This window comes from Xyrauchen texanus, chromosome 32 (assembly GCF_025860055.1).
Source record: "Xyrauchen texanus isolate HMW12.3.18 chromosome 32, RBS_HiC_50CHRs, whole genome shotgun sequence".
NCBI lineage: Eukaryota > Metazoa > Chordata > Actinopteri > Cypriniformes > Catostomidae > Xyrauchen > Xyrauchen texanus.
Window position 1 is genome coordinate 15,165,760 of NC_068307.1, and position 14,006 is coordinate 15,179,765.

The following is a 14,006-nucleotide window of genomic DNA, read 5'->3' on the forward strand; positions in this document are numbered from 1 at the left end:
TGCCTTGAAAAGGCATTGATATATTAACCAATCATGACCAAGTGTATGTGATTGCCCACCATTGCCTTAAGGACCTAGAGCAGCCCAAACGCTACACGTTGCTCATAGCCCTCATGGAGTATGTGTGAATCTGGTGTGTGTTCGGGCATAAATGTTGGGGAGTAACTACAGTAACTAAAAGTAGTGAAGCTATTAACTTAATTACATTTATCAATAGTATGACATTGTCCTAGTAGTTTTCAAATCAGTTCTGCTTTCTTCAGTAACAAGCAACTTTAATGCAAGTTAATGCTGTCACCCTAATTAAGATCCTCAATGTCTTTGCGCTAGGAAAACACTCTGGCGTGTTTGTCTGCCGCTGCTCTCCAGGTTCTTTTCAATGTTTTTAGATGCTTTTGTTTTAGTTGCCTTTTGCATGAGTGACCTCAGGAAATTGAGTTTTATACTTCTCTTTTATGGACACTCTTATGGATTATTGACTTTTTAGTTTGTTTGAAATCTACGCTACATCTCACGTCTGACTGGAATACTTCAAGGGAAATTAACACCACTGCACTCATCGATGGTTTTTGCCAGGACTGCTACATGCAGTCTTAAATAGGCTGCTTGATTCCCTGTTCATCGTCAGTGTTCAGTGGGGCTGGAGCGTGTGGACTTTGAATTAGAGTCGTGTTGGTGGATGCATTGAGGATGTTCTGTTGCCCATCTTGGCCTACTGCAGTTTCGCTGTTTGCCCTCACCAGTTTCAGCAGAGAGCCCCCTGCTTGTTTGCAAGTCCCTGCAATCATCTTTCTTCTGATATGGTTTTATGCTACTCATCTCTGGATTTACGGCATTTTAATTCATCAGACCGCCTGTCAGACAGAGTGTACAAATAGCACTTGGAATTGCGCGTTGCCCCGGTATGTCCATCGAGGTTCACAATGACATCCCTGCATATTATCAACCGATTTCATGACAACTACCACATACCGGCCATCTGGTCTTCGCGCTGTCGCCCTCCAACTGGTGCAAGTGATATGAAGCAGGGTGTCAATTTTGATAATCTCAGTTTGCTGAAACGCACATCTTTTATTTCACCGCAAAAAACAGACGCCACCACTATTAATATGGCCTCATTAATGCATGTTCAATATCGAACAAGTCATTTATTCTGAATGACTTTTTAATTTCACGATCATTGGACTTTTTATTAATCACTGAGATCTGGCTGAATCCTGGCAAACAAATGGCCATGGGGATCTAACACCGCCAGGCTGTGACTTTTTAAATTCCCCACGGACTTCAGGATGAGGAGGTGGCATTGCCACTGTTTTTAGCAACTCTTTTAAATGCAGAACACTACCTATGGACATTTATTCCTGTTTTGAGGTCCAAATATTAAAGATTGACATCTTGGGCCCTGCTTTCTGTGCACCTGTGTACAGACCTCCCAGATTTAATAAGGACTTTATCCAACAATTTTCTGACTTTCTCTCTGGACTGGTGTCTTGTGGTGACAGACTCCTGATTCTTGGGGGTTTTAATATTCATGTATGCTGTCCATCAAAACCTCTGGTAAATTAATTTGTCTCCCTCACTGAGCCTTTACATGTTGTACGACATGTCATTGGTCCTTCTCACAATATGAGTCATACATTAGATCTTGTGTTGTCTTATGGTCATTCTGTATCCAACTTAGAGGTCTTAGATATTAGCATTGCTGACCATTATTCAATAATGTTTCAGAATTTTATCTAACGCATTTCACAGATGATGTCTTAGCTGGACTCGACACTTGACTCATTGGTTGAATCTTTTAATAAATCTTGTAATTTTACACTTGATAATGTTGCTCCGCTCAAGCCAAAGAGATTTAAGTGTGTTTCACAAGAGTGCAGAAGACCTGAGCACAATTGGAAACGAGACAAGCTTCAGGTCTCTTATATTTTAAATGAGTGTTCAACAAACTATCAGAGAAATTTAAAGGAAGCGAAAGCCAAATTGTTCTCTGCATTAATCTTTGATAATGCGAATCGACCAAAAGTATTGTTCAAAACAATTGATTTTGTTTTAAACCCAACTAAAAATGCTTTTCTGGACGCCATCCAAGAGAACTGTGAAGCATTTTTAAACTTCTTTACCCACAACATTTTTTTTCGCAGATTAAAGGTGCGATTGTACTTTCACAATTTGATCAACCACTTATTCCTTCCCTGTCCAGCTCCCTGACTTACTTTGAACCAGTTACATCAGAACAGTTAGCAGATTTAGTCTCCAAGATTAAGTGTTCCTGTTACAAGCTACCAATTTCCAAACTGCCTTATACCAAGATTTTGGAGACAGTTGTATATTTGCACCTCTACTCCTATCTAAACACATTTAACATTTTAGATACATTTCAGTCTGGCTTCAGCCCCTTGCACAGCACTGAATCTGCATTGTTGAAGGTCACTAATGATATTTTTTCTCCATGGATTCAGGTTCACCTCTCATCTTAGTTTTATTAGATCTTAGTGCCGCATTTGACACAATCGACCATAATATTCTCCTCAATTGTCTAGAATGTATAGTTGGCATCCAGGGTATGGTCCTCCAGTGGTTTTCCTCCTATCTAAAAGAAAGGACGTTCTCTGTAAATTTAGGTAATTTTTCTTCTGTGTCGACTCAATTACAGTGTGGAGTCCCTCAAGGGTCGGTTTTAGGACCCTTGTTATTTTCACTGTATATGATTCCTCTGAGCTCTGTTTTTCAGAAGTACAACATATCTTATCTCTGTTATGCTGATGAATCTCTATTTGGTTTCCCAGTGAGTGGAGACCAGAATTGTTCATCTGAGAATGCCCTAAATTGCTTCAAATATTAAACATTGGCTGGCAAACAATTTCTTACAATTAAATGAAAGCAAAACCAAAGTTCTGATTGTAGGTTCCTCCATGTTCTCCTTACCTGTCCTGGTTGCACAGTTAGCTCCTCTGTCATCAAATGTACAAGATCATGTGAGGAGTCTTGGAGTGATTTTAGACTCCTTGTTACGTTTCAATAAGCAGATCAGTGCTATTGTCAAGGGTAGCTTTTTCCACCTGAGATCTATTGCTAAAATAAAACATTGCCTTTCCCACAAAGTCTTGGAAATTGTGATCCACTCACTTATTTGATCAAGGTTAGACTATTGCAACTCATTGTACATTGGTCTTCCCCAAACTGCGTTATCCCGCCTACAGCTAGTTTAAAACGCTGCAGCTACACTGTTAATAATTTTCTCATCAAAAAACAGTAAAGAACTGGCAGCAGGGTTGCCAGCATGTTACTGTAAAATTAACAGTGTCTTCACTGTTGCTGAAATTAACAGCTAAATACTGTTTTTACAGCTACAGTATACAACTGTAATTTAGCAGCATACAGCTGTAAAATGACATACTATCTTCCCAGCATGCACTGCAGCATTAAGAAATTACTTTTTTGTTGAAGTCCAAGTTACTTGTATTTTAAAGTTCAGCTTTTACCTTTTTACGTAAAATTATGTTTGTTAATTGTCACCATTGTTGCGTTTTGTATACCGAGAGTTGATTTCTGTGTGTGTCTTGTCAACATGTGTTATACTGTAAGTTCAAAAACATAAAAAAATTTAACTTGCTGATATAATTTTGATGAAATATCCTTTACCGTTTGCTTTTATGTGTAATGCATCACTATTGACACATATAGTGCCATTTGTAAGGTAGGATCAGACATTCAGGCTGACCTTATATTTTGTCTTCCAAGTTGCAGAGCACAACAACTTGTGTTTTACTTATACATAAATTGACTGGCTGGAAGAACATAATATAGAAGGTCAAAGGTGGTGCCATCTCAAGAGAAGACTAATCACCATAATGGTGACTTCAAACAAAACACAATTATTGATAACAAAACAACAACACTAAGATTTCTATTAAGTCTGAATAAATACTTTTGTACATGTTTTTTTTAAACTATTTATGTAGCCCCAATGCATTGCCAAAGCATACATACTTATTCAAGCACAAAGGCTTATGGGTATTTCTCTTAGGGGTGTTATTTTACTGTGTACAGGTTGTTGTTTTCATAAAAAATACACTGTTCAATCCTGGCAACATTGTTTATTTAATATGTACATTGCTTCAAAGGTAGATTTTTTTTTATTTGACTTCTAATTAGACATCAAATGAAGGCTGATGTGAGATAATAAAGAGCAGAGGTGTTGGTCAGAAACATCATGAACAATAACCATGTGCCACAAACTAACATTTTCATTGGGGGGTTTAAAATATAAGTTCGAATATAATCGAAATGTCACTATAGTTTCGCCAAGATGATATCATGATTTACAAAAAGTAAAACTAGTTAGTTAACTTTGAGCCTGCTCTTGATCTCCCAGAATGTAACATTTTTAACAGCTAACTACTACATTTAAGAATCACAGAATATTGCTGTAAGAATTTGGCCATAAATTTACAGCATTTTTTTACACTGTAGGCTTTTAACAGGGTCAAGAAAGAGGGTTCAGATTTCCCCTGTTTTAGCATCTCTACACTGGCTTCCAGTGAAATTCAGGGTCGATTTTAAAATTCAGATTTATGTCTACATGGCACTATCTGGTCTCGCGCCCCAATATATCAGTGATATACCTTCTACACCCTTACTCCCCCACCAGAGCGCTCAGGTCTTCTGATCAATTTTAATTAAGGGTTCCTCGTTGTCGCTATAGATCTAAGGGTGACCTTTTCTGTGATAGGGAAAAACCCATGTGATGTATTCCGACACTCTTTACCTCCCCCAGCCTGGGCAGGAGGTGGTCTCCAAGGGGTCTTTTCCGCCTGAAAGAATAGGAGTTGGAAAAGAACGCCTTCCCCGATGTGTGTGATGGCATTAAGATGGCCCCAGCCGCTTTGACTCTATGCGAGAAACATAGAGAGAAAAGCCATGGCTGGTATGGCCTGCTCCCATGCTTGGCACGTCGCCAAGTTTTGACGATTTTATGGGGCATTGGGGAAGGGTACATGCAGTCTGACGCAGCCTGTCGCTTTGGCACGCAACTGCCTGCCCGCACCTGCATCAGCAGCGCATGTACACGGTTCTGCGCATGGCGTGATTGAATATGGACCCCTAGTGTCGCTTCTTTGACACAACGTCGAAGTGAGCGACAGACGGGGAATGTCTAGGTTAGTATTGTAACCTCCATTCCCTAATGGAGGGAACGAGACGTTGTGTCCTCCTGGCCACAACGCTGAACCAAGCCACTGTTATGGCCGAACCTCATTCTCGGCTCCTCAGTGCAAAAACCTGAATGGACAGACGCATATTTCCCTCCCTTTATACCCGTATGTCAGGGGGAGGGACATCCAAATTCTGTCTGCCAATTTCTCATTGGCTATTTCTCAAGTTGCGCGAGAAGAGACCTCAAGAGAGACCCCTAGTGTCACGTCTTGGACACAACGTCTCGTTCCCTCCATCAGGGAATGGAGGTTACAATAGTAACCTAGATGTTATGCCCCTTTCACACCATCTGCGACAAAGAGCGACAAAGCACAATGCAAAAAATACAATAACAAGAAAGTGTGTAAAGGAAGCACTGTCAGGAGTACAGTTAAGGTATCTAAGCAAAAAGAAAGTAAAAATATGTCCTTTGTCATCTTTGACAGAAGCAGCTGTATTATGTTATGTGCTCATTATGATAAGGGGTGTCTGGCGATTCCATCTGTAAACTGATGCTCTCTGTTCATCAGTTGAAATGACATGTGAATTATAATGCAAAGCTAACATTTGTCACAAAGATTATTGAGCAGATACCTAAAGCATATCATACAGAGAAAATTGTGGCAGTTGCACCCCGTAGTGCACTAAAGTGCTCACACAATTCCTGCTAGGAGATACCTGGAGAATAAATTCTGAAATCATTCATTGTCCATGTCAGTTTTTTATGAGAGGGGCAATTAGGACACCTAATGCCTTGACCGAGGTGTAAATGTACAGCCAGAAGTAATTCTACTTTATAATAGTAATCCAATCCAAACATCAATTTTAAAGAGACTTAAAGACACTTTTGGCCAAAATGATGTGGAGACCACATAAACACCACACCGATAGTCGCTTGTTGAGCATTAAAGCCGAAGTGTGTAATTTCTGCACCAGCAGCATCACATTTTTTTTTTTTTTTTTGCTTTTTTAAAAACAGATTCAACAAAAAATTATTCTATTGGTTGAAAAAAATACACATCCTACCCAAATTCACACCACTGTTGCATTGTCAGGTTGGACGCATTGGATTAATATCTTATGTATAGAGAAAAACACTGTATTTTCAGTTTTTGAGAAAATTAACCTATGAATGCTTTAATAATAGTTGTCTTTGTATATTAAGCTGGGATAGGAGAAAGTATTTTAACACAGAAAAAGTTACATACTTCAGCTTTAACAACAAGGAAGTCATTAATGATCTGGTTAAAATTATTGAATTGGATAGAAATCAAAGTGCTGTCAACACTTTAAAAATGAGTCAGAATCATATTTCTTTGAGACCAGCTTACTTGAATGGTTGCAGCTTATTTACAGTACAGTTGTCTCTGCACAGTAAACAAGGAAAGGAGAATGTAATTTGAAAAAATTACACACATCACCAGAAGAATACCTAAAAAAACAGGCAATTAAAGCCATACATTTTCCACTCAAGTGATCCTTCTTTGAATTTTTTCTAATATTACAATATTATGAAATATTTTGTGCTTATTCCTCATGATTGGCCAAAACAAATGGGTAAATCTCATGAAACCTGTTAAGGTCTAGGTCATGGCTTTATTTACCTTTATTGATTTTGGAGTGAAATGTGACCTGAACACGTTTTTGTGAGATTCACCCAATTAGACTAACATACTTCTCCATTAATAATCTGCCGGCTTTTTAAAGATGATGATGGCGTCATTATTTAACTTGAGTGAATTAACTAGAACATGAATTTGCATTTAAAACAATGTCAGAATGAAGGATATCTGATGTAACACTTAAGTTGTGTTGCATCCAGATGCTGAGGCTTTTAAGTATACCTAATTTGACCTTTAAAATGTCTGAAACAGAACAGAAAAAGTGTACAAAGTACAAAGAAGCTTAGATTAAGGGAATTATTACCTAAGGGCTGCTGCTGTCAAATATCAATCAAGGCTTTCAGAACAGTTTGTACATGCATGTTAAAATCTCTAAAACAAATCCTGAAATGTAACCTTGATAAAGGAACTTTCAGACTAATACATTTTTTATACGGATCCTCTATGGATTGTGCAAGCCCTCTGTTATAAAACGCTTTGGGATGGAGCTAATTTTGGTCAAAAGCCACTGTCTCTCCTGTCAAACTTCAACAAACCCCTGAAATGCTTTAGCTCTGTGATCTATGGAACACAGCATTCCAAGCCGGCCCTGGGGAGAGCTGATTGAGCCCCCATGTTTGAACAATGTCCAGAGAAGATGGAATTAGCCTTTCATTCACTCAGCCTCATTCAGCCTTGTGTCATGACATGTCAGGTGGGGAAAGGTCACAACAGGTATTCCATGATGTCACCTTTTAAGAATGCTTGGCTTTCATCCATGTTTACCTCAGTGAACGCCGAACACCATTTCCAATTTCTGAATGTAAAAATTCTGTGGGTCTTTTTCTTCACATTACTTCTCTCTGACCAGGGTCAGAACAGGAGAGTTGGTGCACTGTGGGGTTATTTTTTTTGCACAGGGGGACTTGAGATACAAAGATACAACTACCTTTAACTGTCATGTCTTGTTGGAAAGTTTACTTAAACTTTCTTCCTTTTAATTTGTCTTTATTTTTTTCATGATGATGATTATGATGAATATGTTTGGATTATGCTTTACTTTATTTAATTGAAAAAAATATTAAAATATATGATTTAATATATAAAATAATGATAATAAAAAAAGATCACAAAGCATATTGTAACCTACTGATATTTTTGTTACATGGCAGTTACAGTTTAAATATCCACAATTTAGCATTGGAGTCTTGTTTGTTGGTGTCTTGAATTCCATACATTAAAAAATTTAACTTTGAAAGAAAGGTTTGAAACCAGTTTGGCTCAGGTTTGAAGGGAAGTTGTTGATTGCATCTATAGTACTCGATACATTACTTCTGATGACATGTGACAAGTGTTGTGCTGAGTATTAAGCCCTGACAACACTAAAGTGTCTGATTTATATCAGTTCAAGTCAGGCTGTTTTATTGTCTGTCTTCTCATTAAGAGCAAGAATGAAACACTGTTTCTCGGGCACCATAGTGCAATATGTAACAATGGCAGCTGGCCATAAGATGCCACAATAAAAGATATAGTGTATATTTATACACTGGGTGGGTAATGATAACAAAGAGCAATAAACACAACAGTGTAGGAAATGCTTTTCTTTCGCCAAAATTAGATAGCATGCAGGTGTGATGTAGAATGTTTAGTGGAATGAATATACGTTGAGATGTCTGTAATGAATATTTATTTTGGTTACATTTTAGTGAAACATGAAAAACTGTCATGTGCCAGAATATATTAAAATGGCAACAGGAGAGATTATGCAAGAAACAATTCATTCTTGCCCATATTCTAGGCAATATTTCGATGTTGTGTGGCAAAATAAACCAAATAATACATGTTGAGGTGAATCGATTAAAACAAACACAAAATAGTTGACTATTGTAAATACTGTATCGGGGACAAGACATCGGGAGCGAATTAACAGTAACCATTACTTATATGATCAAATCATTTAAAAATCCGTCTTACCAATATACCGTAATTTCCGGACTATAAGCCGCAACTTTTTTCCCACGCTTTGAATCTCGCGGCTCAAACAATCAAATTTTATTAAAAAAAAAAAAACATTCTGTGACGTGCTCAGTTTTTTGGCGGCATGAAGCTTCATTAGACCAATGAAATTGCTGAACGGGTTAAGGTCAAACAACTTTTTTGTTTACTGTTTAGATTAAATCGAGCGCGCTCAAACTTCCCATCATTCTGATTACGGTAGTCATTTTGTCACCCTCAAGACACGGAGAAATGCATATGATGCAGCTTTCAAGTTGAAGGCGATTGATCTGGCTGTTGGAAAAGGAAATAGAGCTGCTGCACAGGAGATGTTGGAAACAGCAGCGTTATGAATTGACTCAGTGCAAAAAGACAACTAAAGCTGAGGCTATTCAACTCCGACACCGAAGGAGATGACTTCAGTGGTTTCATGTGCACAAGAGGAGGAAGATAGTGACCAATGGCTTTCTTGCTAGGCTACTGTTTACTGCTAATTTTGTATTTTTTGTTACAAGCCGTGTGTGGCAGCGGGGGCGTGGTCAAGCGCCCGTCTGGGAGAGAAAAGTGGTAAGGGCGCTTACACCTGAGCTAATGTCTAACACCTGTGTCTAATTTCAGTAAGCGTGGGGAGAGCGGCATAAAAAGGCAGCAGAGAGAGTGTGAGTGAGTGAGTGAGTGAGTGAGTGAGTGAGTGAGTGAGTGACAGACACACGTCAGTCTAGTGTTGGCGCATAGAAGACCAAGAATTGAGAAACTTTATAAAATTGATTGTAAACATTGCTGTGGCCATTAAAAGCCTTACCTGGAACATCAAGTGCCCTGCTTCACGTGTCCTTCTTGGGAAAACTGTCACACTGGCACCAGTGTGACAGTTTTCAGCACTTGATGTAAGCGCCCTTACCGCTTTTCTCTCCCGGACGGGCGCTTGACCACGCCCCCGCTGCCACATCGTGTTTCGTTAAAGCCTATTTATTTTTGTTACAAGCCGTGTTTCGTTAAAGCCTATTTATTTTTGTTACAAGCCGTGTTTCGTTAAAGCCTGTGTAAAGTTCATTTGTTTCAATGTACCAGTAGGCACCTGCGGCTTATAGACATGTGCGGCTTATTTATGTTCAAAATATATATATTTTTTTAATTCAGTGGGTGCTGCTTATATTCAGGTGCGCTCAATAGTCCGGAAATTACGGTAGTTTGTGAAAATAGATTGGTCAATAGCAGAGACACAAATACCTGAGGATGTAAGCTTGGAATTATGGAAAAGCTTAGAAATTGTACAGCATGTTGGGACAAAGAAATAATTCCACCACTAACTAAAGCTTTATAGTCTTCTGCACCCAGCAGGAAGATCGCATAGCATTTTTAGCATTTTGGGGTTAAAGCCACAACTCTCGAAATTGTGCTTAAAGCCCCTGACAGCAAGCAACACTACATCAACATTTCCCTAGAAGCCAGTGAAGCTTTTCAGACACGTTTCATTGCAAGGGTTAAAGTCCGTACTGTGCTAACACTCATATCAGCATGCCACGCCGTTTTCCTGCTTTATTTCCTCCCGCTTCCATCTCCTGTTCTAGTGTCCCCTCCTCACCGCCGATCAGTAAGGTGTTTTCAGCTAGAGGACTAAACACACAACATATAAAAGCAATACAAATAAAAGGTCATTGTCAGAAGGCTTACCGGAGCCGAGGTGGAAAAGGGCCCAGACCAGTCAGTAACTATCGACCACGTGCAGGCGCTGGACCTGGAAGACAGAGAACAACTAAAGACAGTTTGTGACAAAGCTGACACGCTGTAGTCTTGGAAGAGTAAAATCAATTGTGACATTTTTCATTTATTTGTAAATGTCTCTTTGGCGGCAGACTCACTCAAAACGACAAACTGGCTCTTACAGAATAGGAGAGGTTAGAGTAAAATAGAAGAATCCTGACAGTTGCCTTAATGAGATTCCACATTAGGGCCGTGCTCACACACTTTTTTCTCTGAGCCAGGAGCACGCCCTTCACTTTCAATCTCACACACAAGTAATTTGGGGAACATTAACCCTATAAAAAACTAAATCCAGACAGCATCGCCAACGCTTTTCTCAACATACCAAGATTTAATGCAAGACAAGAGCATAATGCCGTAAACAGTTTGCCCAAACTCTGATCAACAGATAAATAAATCTGTACGCAGAATATCAAATCAGATATTTAGAAAACACACTTGATTTAAAACTTGATGTTGACAAGATTTCTGACTTACAGACCCCATAAACTATGTGAATGTTTACATTGGTTTATATTAATATACTATAATATATATTACATGTAATGTACACTAATAACATGTAACAACAAATGCTGTGCATAAGAGTATCAAAGAAAAATTCAGGTGGATTTAACTGTACAAACTAGCTCTAAGTTTAAACTATGTAGTGTTAGTAGTGATTTGTTTCTGTTAGTAGTAATATGTATATGCAGTTAGACAGAATACATGTTTTTTTTTTAATACATAGCCAAATTACTAATTCAGTGACATCCCATACTAGTTTAGGATTAACCTAATGCTGCTGATTTCCACTTCTGGAATAATATAAAAATTGACAATAAAGCTTAAGTGATCCATTAACAGTTGTTCCACTTTAAATGTATTCATCCTACATACTTTAATACATAATTCATTGTAGCAACAATGTGATATGACATTTGAATCAATGATAACATTTTGCAATGTTGTTTTTTTTAGTAGTAAAAATAGATAAATAAATATTCTAAATAATATAATCTAAATTATCTAATTCTTACATTTATCTATTTGATATTGTCAGGTATGTCTTTACAACTAATATGAATAATTATAACCCAAACCATAGCTAAAGTAAACAATTACAACATAAACTACATGCTTAATAAAGCAGTATTAATTATATGTAATAATAGAAAATAACTAGTCCACCCAACTAAAGACAGCAAGGAATCCATCCATCCATCCATCCATCCATCCATCCATCCATCCATCCATCCATCCATCCATCTGTCAAGCTCCTGAAGTTTGCAGATGACACTACTGTAATCTGCCTCATCCAAGAGGACAATGAGTCTGTATACAGAAGGGAAGTTGAATGGCTGGTGCAGTCAAAACAACCTGAAGTTGAACATGCTCAGAACAGTGGAGATGATGATTAGGAGGAACACCCCTAACATTGATGCTGCTAACTCTTCTAAACAGCACAGTGACAGCAGTGAAGTCATTCAGGTTCCTGGCCACTACCATCTCAAAGGACCTGAAGAGGGAGACCCACATTGACTGCATGGTGAAAAAGGCCCAGCAGAGGTTGTAATTCCTTCACCAGCTGAGGAAGTTCAACCTGCCACAGGTGCTGCTGATACAGTTCTACTCAGCAGTCATTGAGTCTGTCCTCTGCACTTCAGTAACTGTCTGGTTTGATGCAGCTATGAAATCGAACATCAGAAGACTACAAAGGACAGTTCGGACTACAGAGAGGATTATTGGTTGCCCCCTGCCCTCCCTTCAAGAACTGTACACTTCCAGAGTGAGGAAAGGGGCTGGAAAAATCTCTCTACCTTTTTGAACTGTTGCCTTCTGGATGGTGCAACAGAGCACTGAGCAGGACCGTCAGGCACAGGAACAGTTTTTTCCCTCAGACTATCCATCTCATGAACAGTTAAAACTGGCCCATTGAGCAATAATTATGTGCAATACACAGCTTAGTCTATTTATATTTATTCAACATACCATACCTCTTTTGACAATACTCTACATTCCCTTGCATCTGAATATAACAGATTTGCATTTATATAATGTACACACACACACACACACACACACACACACACACACACATACATATACATATATATACACACAACAGTTAGTTCCGGTCCTTGAATCTGATTGGACGTGAGACGTTCCATGAGCACTGGTGGTCAGATACCATCAGCCCTCTGATGCTTCACTGTGTGTGTATCACCCTGTTTGTGTTCCTGCCATTCTAAACTAAAGTGTAAGAGCAGTGCATATGTGTTAAGAGCTACTGTTTGTATTTTTTTAGACATTACATATGGTAGCCAGCAGGTGGTGGCAAAAGATCATTTTTGTTTGTAATATGAGCCAGTTAGGTGATATGAATTGAATCCGTATCAGCCAGTGTCTACATAAAACAACTCTTCATGATCACTTGTATTACTACTACACTACTAAAGCTAGGAAATAGCTTTAAATGGCTTTAAATTAACAACTTCAGCATTACGGCTCATCACAGATGAGAGACACAACAGACTGATTAATTACACAATGGGTGCTGTTTAAAATGGCGGAGGACATTGCGGTATCTATAGTGATCGACTCTTGCGCACCGGCTACAGCAGAATAGGGAGAAATACCCGGACACTATTTTTCCACTGAGAAAGCTGATCTTCAGAAAGCTGACAGCATCTCTGCTTGGGACTGGTAACAGGTGATTGCACATGATCCATTTCTCTCTCTCTCTCTCTCTCTCTCTCTCACTTTCACGCACACACACACACACCACATCCATCCTTGTTTATCCAATAACTTGTACGAAACAGCACAAGCCCTGATACTATTTCTGAATTTAAATGTTTTATTTACTAATGGAGGCTTGGACATATCATTTGTTTTGAACCAGCAACGCCAGATTCTGATCCGTCTCGTAAGAAAGTATTTCCATGCACAAATGCATTTTTTATGAACATACTCAGTTTTTCCAACTTTTTTACAATTTACTTGTTCATTGAACTGTTTTATATAAGCAATATCACACTCGCAATCATGCTATATGGCCCTAAATCAGCACTGATGTGATTCGGCCGCAGGCCGAGTGCCGTATCACAGCGGTGCTGATGTAGGGCCATATTGCACTCTTGCGATATTGCTTAAATATATATATATATATATATATATATATATATATATATATATATATATATATATATAGTGTATTTATATATATACTTGCATTTTCTGTTCACTTTTTATTTTAATAATATTTTTGTATTATTTTTATTATTTTATTCTTGTTACTTTATTGTTTGTCCACTTGAATTCTGTCACCGAGACAAATACCTTGTATGTGTAAGAATACTAATACAGCAGATTTATAAAAATTGATGTATGGAACTTTTATGATGTAAAAATACTTTCTACTATTCCATTTTATTGTTCATTAACAACTATAAATAAGCCATTCGTGGA